Raw genomic sequence first — 20,580 nt, 5'->3', positions numbered from 1 at the left:
AAATTACAAGAATCAATCTAAAATTGACTACAATTAAAATGATATTAATTTTAATTATCAAAAGTTTTAGTGGTCAAATTTTAAAAGACATCCATCCTGTTCAAATTAATTTAGTTTGAACTTTTAGACTCTTTCCAAAGATCCATAAACTGCCGTGAAAATCATGACTAGAGACATTTTCCTTAACTTCCTTCACTTGCTGGAATCTAGGCTAACTCAGAGCATGTCTCTGTGGAAACTAAACATTATCTGGGTCTAGACTCATTCCTTAAGAATAATTTGACAGCTCTCCTGAGCACCTGAGATCTATCCAGAATGGAAAAGAAATGGACAAAATTGTCATAATCTTCACAAATAAGAGCAAGCAAGAATAAACACAACACAAACAAGAATAAAAACAAAACATGTTCTAAACTCTCTAAAGACAATTTCATTTTTCAAAACCGAAGTAGAGAAAATTACAAAAACATTTTCCTTGTGAGATTTCCCAATTCAAAGCCCTTCTTCAAAATCAGGCTTTTAAAGTTCAACCTGGATGAACTCATATGACTCTTAGGAGCTATAAATCAGACATTGACAGTAGGCTTACTTTGTGTTGGGATAGAGTTTCCAAAGTGTGTTTTTCTTATTAGTTCTGTATTTTAGGTTCTTGATACAGATTTTGCATTTGGCCTTCAGTTTATTCCCTTGTTCTTAAGTGTGGATATCTGGGGAAGGTTGGTGATCCTAAATTTAGAAAGATTCAGCCTAAGCAAATAATCGGAAGATAAAGCCGTATTTCCTGTAAGATCGATATTAACTGCCCTTCCTTCCCTAATGTCAGGATTATTACTAGTACAAGGTTGCATTTTTTTTTTTTTAAATTCTAGAACCATGCAGTTTGCAGTAAAGAAAATACACAAAAAGACATCCTTTTTCTCTAGCAGAGCAATCAAGGTAAGATTATATAACACAATTTCTAAACAGACATAATTTTAAAGTAACTGGTCATGGAGTATGTACATTCCTGAAAGTTATGTTAGAAAGAGGTAAAATTGAGAGTGATTGTTGAAGGAAAGAAGTGTGGTAGAAAAGATAAGATCGTGGATATTGGGTTTGAATCAAACTGTATGATTTGAGAAAAGCCAGTTGATTTCCCTGAGTCTACATGTTAGCATTCTTGTTCTCAGTTCACAGGGTTGTAAATAATTCATTGTGTTAATGAATGGGAAGGACCTGTTATAGGGCCTGGTATATAATAGGTACTCAGTGAAAGTTAGCGTTCTCCTTTCTGACCCTTTTTTTTTTAACCTTTTCTGCCTCATGAATATTTCTAAATAAATTGATATAAACCCTCTATTATTTTCCTATATGGTCATTCACTAGCAAAATCTTCTTAAACACAGAGGATGACTTCTGGTCACATTAACTTATTGTAATCTCGTGTTAAGAGTTCCCTAAAAATTGCTTAGGACAAATGATATTTGTGCATATTTAAGAAACCAATGGCATTCAAACTTTTCATATATAAACCTTTCTTTATCTCATCACTTATGAAGGTGGATTTTTTTTTCTACGATGGACATAATCTAGATTTCCAGCACATTACTTCCTAAACCTGTTTTAGCATCTAGTGTTTTTCTCCCTACTGTGATTACGCATATTACTGGGATGGTGAGCGTATAAAGATGACTGTTAAAATCGTATCTCCTTGTTGCATTCCATGATCAGTCTCCTGAAATATGTGACATTCATAATATTCTAGTCAAATTGACCATAAACCGCCCTGACTACAGAAAAATTATATCAGCTCTAACTGCTGGAAAGCACGTCTTGGAAGTCAGGGATTGGCTTTCCAGGCTGTTCTATCTCTTTATTTGAAAAGAACAATAAGAACTGAAACAAATTTTGGCCAAGTAACTCAGGAAGTATTTAAAATAGAATATATATCTTAAGGGATAGAACTATATTAGATTAAAATAATTATATTTATAGCTTAATCTTTAGAGTTATGTGACATTGCAAGGAAAAGCTTCGAGTTCAGCCATTAGGACTAACAGTATGTGACAAAATGGGGATGTGGTTGCTATGGTGTGACTTTGGCAAAAATTAAGTTGAAATGGAAGAATTAATTTTGACAGCTGGGCAATTTATTTCATTCAGCATGCAGTAATGTGATAATCTCACTGAATTTCTAGATTCAAGGTTGATTCCATGATTCTAGTTAGACAAGACTATTGATTTTAGAACATATGTATTTTTCATATAAAACAGTAGTCTTTTTCTCCTTCCTGAGAGAATCAAAATTGTCCTTTGGAGCACAAACTATTAAATTAGTATAATCAATTCCAGGCATTTTACCTTAGAGTGGTCTCTAAATGAAGTCTATATCTTCATTTGAAAAAGAAGTAAGAGATTCTATAAGATTGTTTGCATGAGGAGCAGTTGAGTTTTATTCATAATTATCTATAGTTGGTTAGTTGGAGCTTAATCAAAAAAGAATTATGCAACACTTTCATAAGGGTTTATTAATTCCATGTCAAACTTTGGTTAGAGACAGAAACTATATTTGAACCTGCTTTAAAATCTCATATGAATTGAAGTGAATTATTAATATCTATGCAAACCATATACCGTAATTTTATCAGTGTTCAAATGAATAAGGGTTATTTGCAAGAGTCATTTGAAGGATAATTATGCTTTCAAGTATGTGAAGCAGGTTTTTGACCTAGACTCGAGTCCTTTAATTTATATTGATATAACTGAGGAAAGTTATAGTTACATGATTTGTAGGGGGGAAACTGGATTCATATTCTACTTCTATTGACAAGTGTTGCAAACCTGGACAGTAATTTTATGCAACCTTCCCCATTTATGTATTTGTCAAGCATTTTTTTAAAAGATTTTATTTATTTATTTGACATAGAGAGATCACAAGTCGGCAGAGGGGCAGGCAGAGAGAGGGGGAAGCAGGCTCCCCACTGAGCAGAGAGCCCGATGCGGGGTTGGATCCCAGGACCCTGAAATCATGACCTGAGCCAAAGTCATAGGCTTAACCTACTGAGCCATCCAGGTACCCCTTGTCAAACATTTTTTAGGGGCAATTACTATATGCCATAAAATTGGATAGGAGCTAAAGATATAAAATTAAGATGATAGACAGAGTCCTAGTCCTAAAGAAGATAATTGTTTAGTGGGGAGAGGGCCATGTAAGGAGATAATTATGGGCTAGTGAAGTAATAGATATACACATGGAATTATGGGAGCCTGGAAACTGTTCCTTTCCCAGTTTCAAGCTGGGGAGCTTTTCAAGCAGAAGGAAAGCGTACACAATGCAAGGCAAGAAGTACTGACTTATTGGGGTGCCTGGGTGGCTCAGTGGGTTAAAGCCTCTGCCTTTGGCTCAGGTCGTGATCCCAGGACCTGGGATCGAGCCCCGCATCGGGCTCTGCTCAGCGGGGAGCCTGCTTCCCTTCCTCTCTCTCTGCCTACTGCCTCTCTGCCTACTTGTAATCTCTGTCAAATAAATAAATAAAATCTTAAAAAAAAAAAAAAAGAAGTACTCACTTACAATTGTTGGCAGAAACAAAAATTGGCAGAAGAATTTATGGCCATACCTATTCAACTTACACATTCATGTAACATTTAGTTTATCAAATTTACCTTTAGAAATTAATAATAAAATATTTACACATATGTACTAAACAATATTCATAGAAAAGTTTACTTATCTGGTGCCTTTCTGCATTATCCTTTCACAAATAATTATTGTAGGAAAAATCTCTTTCCTTCAGTGACGGATAGTAATTAAGAATTTAGCATATGAACTCTGAAAATAATACAGGAAATAAATACAGAACGTGGACATAACAAACACAACTTATAATAAATCAACACCTGAAAGACAATCGTACTATGGAGCTTATAATAAATGTGAATAATTGTTCATGTTATGAAATTAAGAAGAAAGATTTCTTTATATGCAGCTAATGGATATATCACTTTTAGGCAACAAGAAGTCAAAGGAGAGATGCAGGTACTTAAGGATAAAATTACAATAAAATAGAGAATATTTTTTTAAGGATTTGACAAATGTTTATATAGTGTTTTATGATGCGACAGGCACTGTCTTCAGCACTTCACAGCTGTCATCTGTTTTACTCCGTGTAAAAGCCCTCTAAGGCAAATATTGTTTTTGTTCACATTTTACAGCTGAATATTCTGAGATACACATAAAGGTTAAATAAGTTGCTCAAGTTCACACAGTAGTAATTGAGTGGGGACTTGTACACCAGCAGTACAGAGTTTGTGACTTCAAGCTTCCTGCCCTGCTGCCTCTGACAAAGTAAATGCACTGAGGGTGTGTGTATGTGGGGGATATAGGAGGGAGAAAAGCCCACAGGAAGGAATGTGGAGAAAAAAGTGTAGATGCTTCTCAGGCCGATCAGGTGCAAAGAAAATTAAGAAAACAATGAAAAATATCCAAGTGTTATACTAATAATTAGAGAGAAAATAGTATATGAAGAAGGGTAACAGGAGACCCAGCATAGCTGTAATTGGTGTACCTATGGAAGAGAAAAAACGCGGAATGGGATGCTTTTCAACGATATAACTCAGGAGTACTTTGTTGAAACTATGGGTGTGCACTTTAATCTGTAGTAAGGGAACAACGTGTCCTAGAAAAAAATATGGATCAACCCACAGTAAAATATAATGTTGTAAAGTTATTGAGTTGAAAGATTAAAGAATCCTGAGGGAGAATTGGGCTAAATACAAACAAGTAAACAAAAATCAGCCTGTTCAGGGGTGTACATGTAACAAACATTGTTCAGATAAGTATACAAGACAGATATTTTCAGACATGCAAGATATAGGGGAATGTATACTCATAGCATTTTTTGTAGATACTACCAGAGAAAAAATTTCTGTCAAAGAATAGATAAGAATCTTTAATAAGCACCTTTTCTAGGCCATATAGATACAGTAGTGAACAAGATAAAACTTTCTTGGTTCTCACTGAGCCTAAGTTCTAGTTATGTAATAGTATAGGGAAAAAATAAATCAAAGCAGAGGAATTCTGCAGTTTGCTCTTGAATGTTTACAGCCTTGATGATATTCAGCTGGTCTGTGCCATTTAGATTATAACCATTATTAATATTCTCCAGCCGTTGGTGAAAAGATGTGGGCCCAAGGTTCCTAAGGTCCTCTGCCTATTTGTCCCTTGCAAGCCTTACCCCGGGATCTTTCTGAAATCTGGGATGTGTCTGTTATCCAGTAACTGAAGAGTTAAAGCAGAGGCTGGCAGGGAGCCTCTGGGTTTGCCTGTGTCCTGATGGGTTACTCCTAGTTGTTAAAAATTTCAAGTATTTCATCTGCTTATAGTCACATGATTGGTATTGACAACCACTGGAAACAAACCCAAAGTCCAGCAGCATATGAAAGATTAATTTTAAAAAGTAATCATGCAGTGAGATATTAAGTCAAACTGAGTTAAATACAGCTACATGTGACCAAGTGGTTGCCTCTTAAAAACATCATATCGAGTAAAAAGGTATGTTATGAAATAACCTATAATATTGAATGACAGTTGCTATACTATGATTCTTATGATTCTTTTATAAAAATTAGAAAATATTTGAATTAAGCCATTGTTTATACATGCATATAAATGAAATAAAATTATAAAGGTAAGCAAGGAGGGGCGCCTGGGTGGCTCAGTTGAGGTTGGGCATCTGCCTTTGCTCAGGTCATGATCTCAGGTTCTCTGTTCAGCGTGGAGTCGGCTTCTCCACCTTCCTCTGTGCTCGCTCTCCCTCAAATAAATAAAATATTTTAAAAAATAAAGAAAAGGAAGGAAATCAAACAAAATTCAAGGTAGTTAGTGCAGCTGGGCAGAATATAAGGGCTTCGGTACTCACTGTGAACTGATTCTTCACTATCTGGATGGTGGGTACGAAGTCTTTCGTTTCATTGGTAGATGTTAAACTGTATGTGGGTCTTATACCCTTTGGTGTTTATGATACTGCATAACAGAACAGTTCACATAGCAAAAGCAGAAAAAATCTAAACATTTTAAGGACCTAAATTCAAAGTAAGAAAAAGAACAATAAACTCAAAGAAGTAAATGTTAATCAATTAGAAAATAAAAATACTAGACAGAATAAAGAAAATCAAAATTAAGTTTTGAAAACTAGACAGTCTTACTGCACACTTAAAGAAAAACAAAAAAACAAACAAGCAAACTAATAACAAAAGAAACAAAATGGAAAACAACAAGCATAACCAAAATTACTGTTTAGTAAAGCAACAAAAATAAAGAGAAATATGTTATGAATGAAAATGCATATATTAACTACAGAATTAGCATAGTTTAAAAAAATGTAATGAACAATGATTTTTCCAGAAAGATTGCAAATTCAGTTGAGTCTATCAATGTCTGGAAACATATGGTCTATTAATCTGATTAAAAAAAGACAGAAGGGGTGCCTGGGTGGCTCAGTGGGTTAAGCCGCTGCCTTCGGCTCAGGTCATGATCTCAGGGTCCTGGGATCGAGTCCTGCATTGGGCTCTCTGCTCAGCAGGGAGCCTGCTTCCCTCTTTCTCTCTCTCTGCCTGCCTCTCCGTCTACTTGTGATTTCTCTCTGTCAAATAAATAAATAAAATCTTTAAAAAAAAAAAAGACAGAAAATTGCTCACTACCAGGAATGAGATGAGGATGTTCACAACATAGTTCTACTCAGTATTTTACTGAAGATGCCAGCAAGTGATGTAAGAATAATTGTATAAAAATTTGGAAGAAAATGAATTCTGAAATAATATAGAGTTAGTTGTTCTCTATAATTTCAACATAAAAATCAATCTAGATCAAATAAAACACAAAACAAGACCTTACTGATTATAAATTTTAAAAATCTCTCTTGAAAACTTTGCAAAAAAATGAAAATAACCCAAAACTTTAGACTACCAAGACTAATACTATCAGAATTTTCATATGTATAACATATCTATTTATGTATCTTTTATGTACTTATCTGGTGATCTACCTTTTCTCAGAATTTGTTGCTAATTTTTCCTTTTTCCTTATGTATTTTGTGAATATCTACTTTCCATATTTTTATAATTATCATCGTAACTAATGGGTTTGCCTTTTTGCTAGCTTTAATGAGCTCACTTTTTGTGTGACTGCTTTTTAATTTATTAATTCCTGTTTTCATCTTAAGTGGGTCCTTCATTATTCTTTCCTAAGAATTTTTATTTTACAACTTCTTTTTTAAAGTAAAAGCTTAATTTGTGTTCTTTTTTTGTTCACTCCATATTAAATATAACTGAAGCAGGTAAGTTCTCCCTTTAACATTTCTTTAGATGTATACAAAAGGATCTTATAGTGTAAAACAAAATAATCTCCATGATACAGATTTCAAAGCCTTGATGAAAAAAATAACTAAATGTAAGAAAAAACAATTATTTTTCCTTTACCATCATTAATTTGATTCAGATCATATATGTTTAAAACAAAACAAGACCAAATAACCACCTGAAAAAATTTATTCTGATAAGTAGTAAGAGAAATATAGTAGTTAATTAGTTGAAATTGACATTCTGTTCTATATTATGCATTAGTGTGTATCTGTGAATTTATCCTAAATTAACCTTTAAACTTAGTGTGTTTAGTCCCTCTCTCCAAAATAGAACAATTTTGTTTATAAAAAATTATTTGTAAACCAATCAAAAGAAATTGAACTCATCTGCAGTTGACAGATGTCATAAAAAATATCTACTATAATTCTGAATGCTCTGATTGACACAGGTTATTTGATAATATTCTGTTATATGTTGGCAAGGGTATCCTTACACATTTTTTTTTTTAAGACCCTATTTATTTATTTGACAGAGGCACAGTGAGAGAGGGAACACAAGCAGGGAAAGCAGGAGAGGGAGAAGCAGGCTCCCTGCCAAGCAGGGAGCCTGATGCAGGACTCGATCCCGGGTCCATGACCTGAGCCAAAGGTAGACGCTTAACAACTGAGCCACCCAGGAGCCCCTAGCCTCACGCATTGTTAATGAGAATGTATTTAATAACGTTTTGAGACAAATATGTCTATATACATTAACATTTCAGTGATATGCAATAGTCTTTCATCTGTAAACTCCACTTAATAATTTATCCTATAGATCTATTCATACTTTTGCACAAAGATACATATGTAAGGAAAAATACTTATGACATATGAATACTTACATACTTATGTAAGAATATGTATGTAAGAATATTTACATACATATGTAAGGAAGAATACTTATGACAACATTGTTTATATAAAAACAGCTGAATGCTCACCAATAAAGAATAGCTAAATTATTGTGGCTATATACAAAGGAATGTTATGCACCTGTTAGAAAGAATAAGGTAGGTATATATGGGCTAAGATACTAATACTGACCTATTGATACTAATATCAATAGTTTCTGGGAGATAATTCTCCATGCATCTCTTCTATTTCTGTGTTTTTTTATTTATAGGGGTATTGATTGCTTTTATTCCAAATTATCTTTTCATGGGTATTTGTACAGAAAGCAGTCTTGGAAGATAGACATGTCTCCTTCGGGAGCAAAGAGAACTGTTTATAGATTAGTATAATAAAATAATGTCTCCTTGAGGGGCAAGTTCAAGTATGCTTACTACCCATTATGAAAGAGTCAGGATGCATTTCTCTTTCCTCCTGTCTTCTAACACACTCTATTGTATGTACCAGCATCATCTGGCCCTCATTGGCCCTCATTGTGTTGTTCTGTGGGAACTGGGATTTAGTAAGTGATTCAAACTGATATTTCAGGTACTGCTATTACTGTGAGTAAGAGAGTTCTTTGACTCCGACCCACAAGTCTCACGTCTCCATGACATGAGTCGAGAATACGTGAAGTTGTAGCAGGCTATTTGGTTAGTTTCAAATAGGATAAATACAATCTCAGCCCTACTTCACAGTTCTTGATAAAAGTTCTCCAAGATTTTAGGTGTAAAAATAATTAAAACTCAGAACAACGTAAATGTTACATTACTCATTTTAAGAAAACTGGTATGTATATGTAGCAGGATTCAACTTTACATTATTTATCTTGAATCTTGGATATTTAGATATGCAAAAGAAATATTGCTTGTAATTCCTTTTCACTTTTCTCTAATATTCCTCCTGAGCCTTCCTCCTGTTTTCCAACTGCTCCCTGAATGACAGGGAAAAAAATAAAATAAAATAATAAAACATAGTTCAAGCCTGCTTGAAACTTAGTTTGATTCAGTAATGTAAAGACTATCAGGGTTAATTAACTCTCTTCTCAATAAATGCGCCATTGTTTTTTATTCCTCCTTTTTGCCTTATCTTTTGTCAGATGCATTGGGGAATATGGATTTTACTAATGTTGTATCTGTGGGCATAGGGAGGTGGAAGAGAAGGCAGAGAAGGACAAGACATGGGGTGGGGGAGGAGAGATCAAAGGATAGAGAAGCAACAGATAAGATAAAGACCTAAATGTTGATTGAATTAAGTAATAAAAAGGTTAGTAGTCATCTCAGAAAAACGTCCGTAGAATGGTGGGACTGAACTGAAATCTGAATGTGCAAGAAAGTGAGTCTGGGAGAGAAAACTACCCTTTTGGAGATTGGAATAAGAAAGGGAGAAGGGACTGGAATAGAGATTAAAATTAGGGACATGTGTTTCATAGAAGCTGTATTGATTACACGGTGTCAAGGAGAGTCATGTTCAATTTTACGGTATAAAGGGAAGGTGCTAATTACAGAAGCTGAGCTTGAAATAAAGTAGGGAAGGAAGTAGGGCTCCAGAGAACCAGAAGGCAAAGAAATCAAGGCTCCTTGAAAAGGATCGGACCTTGATGTGGCCTCTGGAGAGGGGCTGGAGAGGACGTGAAGTTGATGAATGTGGGGTAGGAGGAGAACAGGAAGTCTAGGGGTTTCACTCGTGCACCTGAGTTTGAGGGTAACCAAGGTAAGTGGGGACCTTGAGAGCTTGTTAAAAATTTGGAGGAATTATTTACAGACATTAACCAAGAATTTCCTCTTCTCTAAGTGAGGATGGTAATACTTGTTTTCTTTCTTTTTGTGCTATTTTGATAATAAAATAGGATAATATGAATTAAAGTGGTTTTTCACTTAAGAGTTTACGGTATATTTGTTATGCACCACAGAATACTTTGGTAAAGCTATTTTCCAAAGTAAATATCTGTATGCCCATGCCAAAAGGAAGACAATATACATCATCTAGAATGATTAAAAATGAGATACTTTGGGGGCGCCTAAGTGTCTCATTCCGTTAAGCTTCTGTCTGACTCAGGTCATGAGGTTCTGGGATTAAGCCCCTGGTGCGCTCCCTGTTCAGCTCCCTCTGCTACTTTTCCTGCTTGTGTGCTTGCTCTCTCTCTCTCTCTCTCTCTCTCTCTCTGTGTCAAATAAAAAACGGAATACTTTATAAATTTAACAATAGGTGAAGCTTATCTATCATGAATTATAATGACTGCAGACTTTCAGAATGGGGAATGCCATGGCTCATGAGTTAAGAACAGGGAAGGCATTTTGGACTGGGGTGGGTCAGCTTTGAATTTAATCATATCTTCACGTGAAGATATTCCTTTTCTTTGGAACAATGGTCCCCACTGTTTCCATGCTCTTTTCTACTTCTCTGGATGGCTTAGCTTTAAATGGTTTCGAAACATCTGCATGAACTGGCTGTCACAGCAATCTTTCCTTCCCTTTTGATCACCTCAGTGCACACCTCAGTACAATTTGCCCCTCCTCTACAATATCCATGGTTTCTAGATGAGCTCTCTTTGTCAAATGAGCTGTGTCCAGTTTTTACTCCTTAAGAAATGAGGTAGGGATATCCCAACAGAGTTACAGAGTATTATATCCTTCCCCCCCAAAAAAAATGCTTACCCTATGGCTTTATATCCCATTTAATTTTTTTGTCTACTGATCTAGGTTTTTAAAGTTTTTTTTTTTTTAGGAACTCTGAAGTGACAGCTCATTTTAAAGTATTTCTTACCTTGTCCATGAAATGCTTTTCAAATTTTATAACATGCTTCATGAGTTACTGAAGAGTTTTAAAAATAAATGGTAATGAGTTCAATTTGGTCTCCATGCCAACTACTGATATATATTTTCCTGGTGACTGATCTTTATATTGTAGATAGTGCATGATTTAATGTTCTTTTGCCTGCTTACAAGAGAATGATTTTGCTTTTTTTTTTTTTCCAATTAAGTCAACCAAATTGTCAACAACTTTTATTAACTACCTACTTTATAACAGCTTAGAACAGAGGTACCCTGGGGAGTTACTGAGTTAATAGAAAAGGAAATCATTGCAATTAGTAGATTTACAGTAAAGTTAACTGAACATATAAATGTTAATTTTTGAACTGAGAAGGAAATAAAAAAATAAATTGTTGCCATCTGCTCCCCTTTAGTTGGATGAGGAGAAAATAACATTCCAAAGAATTACTTGATCATAATGTTTGGAGATTGTGAGGTGATCATAGATAATCCTTCACTGAGCCCTTGCACAGACTTATTTAAGGAGCAATAAAAGAGTTCTTTATTAAAAAAAGACAGGTTTTATAAAAAGTGGACTTTACAAAAACTCTTTATAGAAGTTCAGACTTTTTCTAAAGTCTACTTCTTGGTCATAGTTTGGAAGCTTTGTTTAGGGGAGGATTTGCACAGTCCATAGGAATTTAGTAATGCAGTAGAGCTAACAGAGATGTGTGGTATTCTTTTCAGGTGAAGGAAGTGGTTTTATTGTCTAGAAAACAGGTTTGAGGAATGGATTAGAATGATTAGAGAGCTAAGCCATGAAGAGTCATTTGGCCTGTTTCTCAGTAATTGCCTAAGCAGTGTGTTTCACTAGATGGGGAATTTCTACTGATTTTTTTCCTATTGATTTTAGACATAGGCAAAGAGAATTACATACTTCTGTTCAGAGATTTTTGCCTTCTGTAACCTTTAGGTTGGTCCTGGGTACAGTAGGTACAACACTCAGATAAACGTCAGCCATTATTGATGGAGACATCTCTGAAGTATATGGATTAAAATGTGCTGAATAGGTCAGTGGGTGGCAATTACCTTTTCAAACAATAAACCCCGACATATAGAATGGTAAACCTTTATTTTTCCTTCATTCTTCTAACAATACCTTGAACTTCTATATTACTCTGTTAGGACTGTCATAACCAAGTACCACAAACTGGATGGTTTAGGCTACAGGCATTTTTTTGTCCCCCTGCTCTGGGGCTAGAAGTCTCAGATCAAGGTATCAGCAGAGTTATGTTATGAAGGGGAATCTGTTTTAGCCCTCTCTCCTGGGCTTCCAGAGCTTTGTCGGCCATCTTTGATGATCCTCGGCTTGTAGAAGCTTCATCCCAGTCTTAATCTCTGTCTTCATCTTCATGTGGTGCTCTCTGTGGCCAGATTGCCCATTTTTATAAGAACACTAGTCCCATTAAGTTAAGGACCCACCCTACTCCAGTACGAGGGCATCTTAACTAATTACATCAGCAACGACTTTGTATCCAAATAAGAGCACATTCTGAGGTACACTAGGGTTAGGATTTCCATGTGTGAATTTGGTGGAGGTGGGGAGAGATACTTACTATTCAACCTGTAATAGCTCCCATGCTACCAAAGATAGAAACCTTATTTAATTTGATTCTGGGCATGCTCATTTATTTGGGGTTTCCCTGGAGTGGAGATAGAGGGTCTTTAGGGGTCAACTGCTCACGGCCCACAGGGCACCACCTCTGCCTTCTTATCCCCACTCATGTTCTGTTCTGTGGTTGCTGGCTTCTGTCTCGTCTGCCATTTACTACATCTGTGCTTCCCATTTGATCTCTGGTTGGCAGTTTTGTAATTCCATCTACTCATTTTTATCACAAGCACTCATTAGGTAGTAACCTTCCTTCTCCCCAAAATTGTGATTGCCATCCTGCCCCAGGCTGGGTCAGCAGGACAATTGGTGGCCTGTGTTAGGTACTTGCAGCTTTCACAGACATTTCTGTTCTGCTGAAGCTGTTCCAAGCTGGTCTAGAGAAAAATGTACAAGGCTTCTCCAGGGTTGTGCAGCGGGACATCCACTCTGTTTCTCTGTGTCCCATACTTCACTCCCAGTGGAGGCGGCAGGGACAGAGATAGGGCCTTTCCTGGAGACCCTTTCATACCTCTACTCTGCACCTCCCACCCTGGCTCAGCATATAGCCCTCCAATGATAGTGTCCTCCCATTCAGATAACCAAGCATGGTCTACCTGGCTCTTCTGGACCCTCAGGCTGTAAAGGTGACTCTGTCTCCTTGGTCCTGTGTTTTATGAATATGAGTCAGGATTCTCACATCTCCTGAATGCCCCTCAAAGTCAAAACAATATTCTTTAACATTATCACTTATAAGAGTATTGCTTCTAACAGATAATTTTTTTTAGAGTTTTGAGTGAAATACTACATAAAGTGTAGAAGACAAAATTGATAGGATGTTTCCATGATTTAGCTTAAGAAATAAAATCCTTCTTCTATTTTTTCAAATCCATTGCTTAAAACTATTGTCTCAAAACTCTTGAACACATCTCAAAAAATTGAATTTACCCATATACCTGTGCTCTAGGGCCCTGTGTTACCCTTTCTCATGGAGGAGATGCACAGTTCCTTAATGGCTGTGAGAATAAGGGCATATGTAGAGTTTACTCTATAGACAATCAATAGAACTTGAGATGAAGAAACCTAACATTAACAGATGAAGAATGTTATTAATTTTCATTAAAGATACATATACAAAACATTTGGGGAAAAAATCTCAATATTGTGAGGGATGCCAAATACAGTCTCATCATCCAGTGCTTCCATATTAAAAGATAAAATTCAGAGTCTTGCTAAGTCTCATATATCTACTTATGTATACACATGAACACATATATGTATCACTAAGCACATACACATACATATACATGTCTCTCCACTGACCAGATTTCTGGGCACACGTATTTATGTACTGGGCAAGGAGGCAATGGTGAGTGTGGAACTTCTTTACTTCTTCAGTAAAGCTGAAGAGATTTCACTGGTCTCAGGTCTCCTGTTCTGGTCACAACATTCTGAGGTGATTCAGTTGATTTCAATTGACTAAGAGATATTGGTGGATGTTAAGTTTCTAAGGCCCGAGTGCCTTCTGTCATTTGGTATAATTGATCCTAAGAGACACTTCTGAATAAAAGACCCCAACAGGAGTGCTCACTTTGGCTGCACATATATTAAAATTGGAACGATACAGAGAAGATTGGCATGGCCCCTGCACAAGGATGACATGCACATTCATGAAGCATTCATATTTAAAAAAAAAATCTTTAAAAAAGAAAAAGAGGGAGTACCTGGGTGGCTCAGTGGGTTAAAGCCTCTCTCTTCAGCTCGGGTCATGATCCCAGGGTCTTGGAATCGGGCCCCACATCGGGCTCTGCTCAGCAGGGAGCCTGCTTCCTCCTCTCTCTCTCTCTCTCTGCCTACTTGTGATCTCTGTCTGTCAAATAAATAAATAAAATCTTAAAAAAAAAAAAAAAAGACCCCAACAGGGGACAAAAGACCAAGGCAGAAAGAAACTAAGGGAAGTGAGGCCATTATTATTATTATTATTATTATTATTATTATTACTTTTTTTTTATTCCAGAAGAGAGTAAAGAATCTCTGTAAAGATTTTGGATAAATAGGATGTTAGAGGTGGGTGCTAGAAGGAGGGAAAGGGAACAGAGAACGTCCCTCATCTTGTCCGGAGGCCTTTTCCCTCTGTCTTTCCCTCTCCAGACACCTGAGAAATGCAACACATGTTCTTACCACCCTGGAGGTGCAGGCAGGGAAGGACAGCAGCTTCCTGGGTGGTATAGATGGAACGGGCAGGGAAGACAGTTCCACTCAAGTGTCGTAGAAGAGACATACCCTGCCTCCCTTGAGGATACTGAGTTCACACACTTTTGCACTTACCAGACCAAAAACAAAGAGAACCAGGCCAGACAAATTCAAGGATTAATTGGCTGAAGGTCACAAGGCCAGCTGTGATAGAATCTGTACTAACAATGAGGATTCCTGAATCCCCAAACTTGGGTGTGGGTGTGTGTGTGTGTGTGTGTGTGTGTGTGTGTGAACTTGAAATAATTTATATAGCTTTTTCTTTGAATTTAGGAAACTTAAGGTGTAAGACTCAACCAAAATACAATGTCATGCTTTGCTATAATTTATATTTCGTCTCTCAGTCTCACATTACCAGATTTCTCATTGTGAGTCTTCTGATTTTATCAGTACTTACCCAAAATTCACATTAAAAATATACATATCAGGATAATTTATCATATTTTAATGGGTGCTTTATAACAAATAGAATTCTGTGTCATGATTGTTTTCAGTAGCAAACAAGATTTCTTTTCATATGCTGAGTGACCCACTTGAAGAAAGTACTCTGCTTTGTTATGAGGAAAAGAAAATAATTCAGGCCAAAGTACAGATTTTTTATTTTTAAAATTTATTTATTTATTTATTTATTTATTTACTTTTTATTTATTTTCAATATAACTGTATTCATTATTTTTGCACCACACCCAGTGCTCCATGCAATCCGTGCCCTCTCTAATACCCACCACCTGGTTCCCCCAACCTCCCACCCCCTGACCCTTCAAAACCCTCAGGTTGTTTTTCAGAGTCCATAGTCTCTCATGGTTCACCTCCCCTTCCAATTTCCCTCAACTCCCTTCTCCTCTTCATCTCCCCATGTCCTCCATGCTATTTGTTATGCTCCACAGATAAGTGAAACCATATGATAATTGACTCTCTCTGCTTGACTTATTTCACTCAGAATAATCTCTTCCAGTCCCGTCCATGTTGCTACAAAAGTTGGGTATCTACCAATGTTAGCGTTAATTTGAAATAGTAAAGTCTGATAATTTTACTGTTGAGTGTTTTCACCAAGGATTACCAATAATCCAGTTCGGGGCATGTGAATTCCAAAAGGAAACACCAAAAAGTAGACCCGTGCTGCTGTCTATGCCACCAATTTGTGGCTTTTACTGACACCATCTTTCCTAGAACAGAGAGGGTCCAGTCTGCGGCATTACAACTAAACAGAATGGCTATCATGGAGAAAACACAGCTTTTCAACTTATAAACTATGTGACCTTGAGCAAGCTAATTACACTTTAGTCCTCTTATTTGTAAAACTGGGAAACAAAAATCTGTCTCACTGGCTCCTTCTAGAAATAAAGCCGACTAACCTGTATAAAGCACTTACCGTGGTATCTGGAAGGCAGTAATTACTTGTGTCCCTTTCTTCTAATTTTCTGATCAAGGTCACGTGGCTGACTAGTGTCCAGGCAATTATTAGAGCCCAGACCTTTTATTTTCTAGGGCAAATCTCTCTTCTACATAGAATTCTTCTATTATTCACATCATAATGTTCTCAGGAATGGGAAGAAGAAATATCTGAGAAGTCATTTTTTTGTTAGCCTGAGAAGCAAGCCAGGGACTGGTGCCCTTTCTTAAAAATAATCAAGTTTCTACTGCTAATTGAGATAAGGGATCCTTTCACAATCTTTTCTTAGAATTCTAGGTGTCATAGCTAGTTCTTTTGTTTCTTTATACATAGAGAGGGTGGGGGGATATACAATGACTCACAAGTGGAGAAAACTTGAGTGTGTCTTTTATTAACTGAGCTTGTTTGAATGCACTGGAAAATAGGACACAATGCAGGCAGGGTCAACCGAGTGCTCAAATTAAAAAATCTGTTTCAAGGTTACCATGAGGCTCTAGAATGCTTTTCCCCTAGCTTACTTGGCTCCCAGAAAGAACCTTTTTTTTTTTTTTCATTATTTTTTCACCACACCCAGTGCTCCATGCAGTCCGTGCCCTGTATAATACCCACCACCTGGTACCCCAACCTCCCACACCCCCGCCACTTCAAACCCCTCAGATTGTTTTTCAGAGTCCATAGTCTCTCATGGTTCACCTCCCCTTCCAATTTCCCCCAACTCCCTTCTCCTCTCTAACTCCCCATGTCCTCCATGCTATTTGTTGTGCTCCACAAATAAGTGAAACCATATGACAACTGACTCTCTCTGCTTGACTTATTTCACTCAGCATAATCTCTTCCAGTCCCATCCATGTTGCTACAAAAGTTGGGTATTCATCCTTTCTGATGGAGGCATAATACTCCATAGTGTATATGGACCACATTTTCCTTATCCATTCGTCCGTTGAAGGGCATCTTTGTTCTTTCCATAGTTTGGCGACCATGGCCATTGCTGCTATAAACATTGGGGTACAGATGGCCCTTCTTTTCACGACATCTGTATCTTTGGGGTAAATACCCAAGAGTGCAATGGCAGGGTCATAGGGAAGTTCTATTTTTAATTTCTTGAGGAATCTCCACACTGTTCTCCAAAGAGGCTGTACCAACTGCAGAACCATTTTTAAACATCCAAATGTTAAAACACAAATGAAAAATTATGGTCAGTATTCATGAAATAATAATTAATAATCGAGATTTTTCCAGTTTTGTTGTGATATAATTGACATGCAACACTGTGTAAGTTTGGCGCATGATGGTTTGACTTACATCCGTTGGGAAATGATGACCACAGTAAATTTAGATAACATCCATCATCTCATATAGGTACAAAAACATTGTTTGTTTGGTTTTCCTTGTGTTGAGGACTCTTAGGATTCATTCTCTTAACAATTTTCACATATACCCTACGGCAGTGTCAACCATAGTCCTCATGTTGTGCATTACATGCCAAGTACTTCTTCTAACTGAAAGTTTGTACCTTTTGAGCACCTTCTTCTGACTCCCCTCCGTGAACCCCTGCCTCGGGAAACCACAAACAGTTCTCTTTATGTGCTTGGAGTCTTTTTGTTGGTTTAATTTTTTTTTGTTCTTGTTTTTATTATTCCTACATATAAGTAAAATCATACAGTGCTTGTCTTTCTCTTTCGACTTTAGCATAATGCCCTCAAGAGCCATCCTTGTGTCCCAGACAGCAGGATTTCCTTCTTTCTGGTGACTAGCATTTCATTGTATGCATATACCACATCTTCTTTATCCTTCCGTCTTATACCTAGTATCTGCCAACCTGTGCATCTACTGTCTATCTTATTTTTTAGCCTTTGAAGACTTGAAACCATAGATGTAAAGCTAATCTGATGGGCACATTAGTTTTGGCAGTTTATTTTTATCCAGAATATCAGTAGACTTGGAGGGGAGTTCAGTGCTCTCCCCTTATCTTTATTAGGTTTTTTCTTATTTGGAAAAGAGAAGTACTGTTATTTTTTGCTAGTTTATACAAATGGCTAATTGACTTTTTAAAAAAAAGTTCTTCAATACTGGTCAGGTATTCCCATTTGTTCACAGTTTGTTTTAATTTAAAAATAAAAAGCAGCAGCTTCTCCACCGTGCACTAATAAATTCATCACCACTGCCTCTGGAGTAAATTAGTGTTTTTGCGTTCCTAAGGTAAAAGTGATCCAGAAGTAATGGGGGAGCCACTGATGGCCTTAAAGAATCACAAAACGGAGTTTATTATGTCTTTGCTGGGATGCCTCGCCTTATCATTGGAGATAAAGGCAAGGCTTAGCTCCCCTCCGTGAAGCCCTGGGGAAAGCTGCCAGGCCTCCACATTCTTCCTTGAACAGGAGACCAACTACTAGATTTTACCCTCCACCGTGGTCTGTCTTCCCTTTCTAGTGACTGGGCTACACCACTGACCATCCTGCAAGCAACAAGAATAGCCATTTACTTTTTCTTCCTTATTACTTCGGTAGGAGTTGTTTTGGCATTTTCCTGACATGCTTGTTTTGTGTGTGTTTTCTCCTGACTCCTTGGGAATTTATTTGAAGGGCAACATGTTTATTGCGAAGCATGTTGGATTGTTCATTTTAAGCCTACATTTTTAAAGTGTGGAAATTGAGTTATTTGAGAAGAATCAGAACTGGAGAGATGAATGGTGACAGGCAGGAATGGGAATGCATTGCTGGTTAGGATTTCATGTAACCAGCAAAGACCACCTTTCAACCTTGGGCAATCAGAGCTTTCTTCTGGGCCTCATGATTCAGGCATTCTCCTTTAGTTCTCTTGAGCCGTCTATTCCCAGTGGGCAAATTATTTGAAAAATGGAATGTTTTTTTGAAGACATATTTGTGACACTACAGTGGAGATGAGCTACATAATGTAAGTACAATAATGTAGGAACCTAATTCCCTGAGCTCTGCTCAAGAAATTAATGACTGTAGAGAAAGAGTAAAAATAGTCTGAAGATTATTTTCTGTCTTAAAAAAATTATATATTTCCCTACAAATTAGGTTGTACAGGGTATTACTTAATAATTCTTGACATTAAAAAATTGATTTCTGTTCACTTTCCTAAATGGGCAAAAGTGAGTCAAGGAGGCCTTCATAGGGTATAAAGTTTAGAGACAATAGAAAGGCAGACCCTGTCCTACACTGGCTGTCATCTTCACCTCTGAGGAGATGCTAAATGAGAAGCTGAAAGTACATTATCTAATACAGTGTTGGTCTAAGTGTGATTTAGGAAATTCACACAGGTTATGAAAGAGATTCCCTAGTAAGAAATACTGTATATTCTGAGCAAAAGCTAAATCGTTTTTTCACAGCAGGACATGAAGAAGCTTCCGTGTGCTGATTTATATCATAATCCACTAAAAGAAGAATATAATGGTTCTCTTTCCCATGTTTACCACAGCACCTTTTATGGGAGGGGTTTCTGAACTTGGGCCTCCATGAGCTAACTTTGGTGTGTGAGCACCTGAGAATATTACTTCTACTAATGCTTCCTTGGGTCAGTCTGAGATGGAGGAGTCTCTCTCTCAACTCTGCATATTTTTTAATTTCCCTCCTATTTCTAAAATTTACCCCTCCCCCTGTAAAAAAAAATCTGTTACCTTTGGTCTCCCCACCATTACCCATTTCCATCATGTATCACTTCGGTCAGGGTCTGAGATCATCCCATCCAATATAAAAAAAGTGTTGAGTGTTCTTTTATTGTAGATTCAGCAAATCACTACTACTGCATTTCATTCTCTTCTAAATCACTCCTATTTTCTTTGTTATGGATATGAAGCTACATTTTATTGGAATGGACCATATGGCAATAGCTGATATTAAACTGATGATAGTGGCAATCCGTGTCGTTCAACCTAGGATGTTAATATTATCAAAGAGAATTATAGTTACCAAGATATTTCTTTGCAAAAAGAGACTTAGCTACCTAAAGAATTTGGCTTAATACTTTCATAAATAGACTGGATGGTTGGCAGAAGAGATCACTTATGCTGGTAAATGATACCAAGTTGGCTGAGACTGACAATATCATGTAAGGCCAGACAAGAATGCAAAATGATACAATCAATTTGACAGTAATGTGCACTGGATAAAATGAATTACAGTTAGGGTGCATGCAAGGTTTTGTTTTCAAAATAGAATAATTAATTTGAAAAATGCAACAGGAATAGAAACATTTACTTGGACTGGGCAATATTCAGAGGAGTTTTAAAGTCACAGCCAATCA

At 36.7% G+C, this 20,580-nt stretch overlaps 1 protein-coding gene and 1 non-coding gene across 2 annotated transcripts in view; both read left to right on the top strand.

The window, feature by feature from the left end:
- Nucleotides 1–20,580, top strand: part of ITGBL1 (integrin subunit beta like 1) — a 211,843-nt gene that overhangs the window by 63,641 nt on the left and 127,622 nt on the right. The window lies entirely within an intron of this gene.
- On the top strand, nt 14,249–14,355 carry LOC116574695. Its single transcript, XR_004279444.1, has one exon. It is a non-coding gene; the product is annotated as a U6 spliceosomal RNA (small nuclear RNA).

This window comes from Mustela erminea, chromosome 15, assembly GCF_009829155.1.
Source record: "Mustela erminea isolate mMusErm1 chromosome 15, mMusErm1.Pri, whole genome shotgun sequence".
In the NCBI taxonomy this organism is placed as follows: Eukaryota; Metazoa; Chordata; class Mammalia; order Carnivora; family Mustelidae; genus Mustela; species Mustela erminea.
The sequence above is the reverse complement of the archived record's forward strand: the minus strand, read 5'-3'. Positions and strand labels throughout refer to the sequence as shown.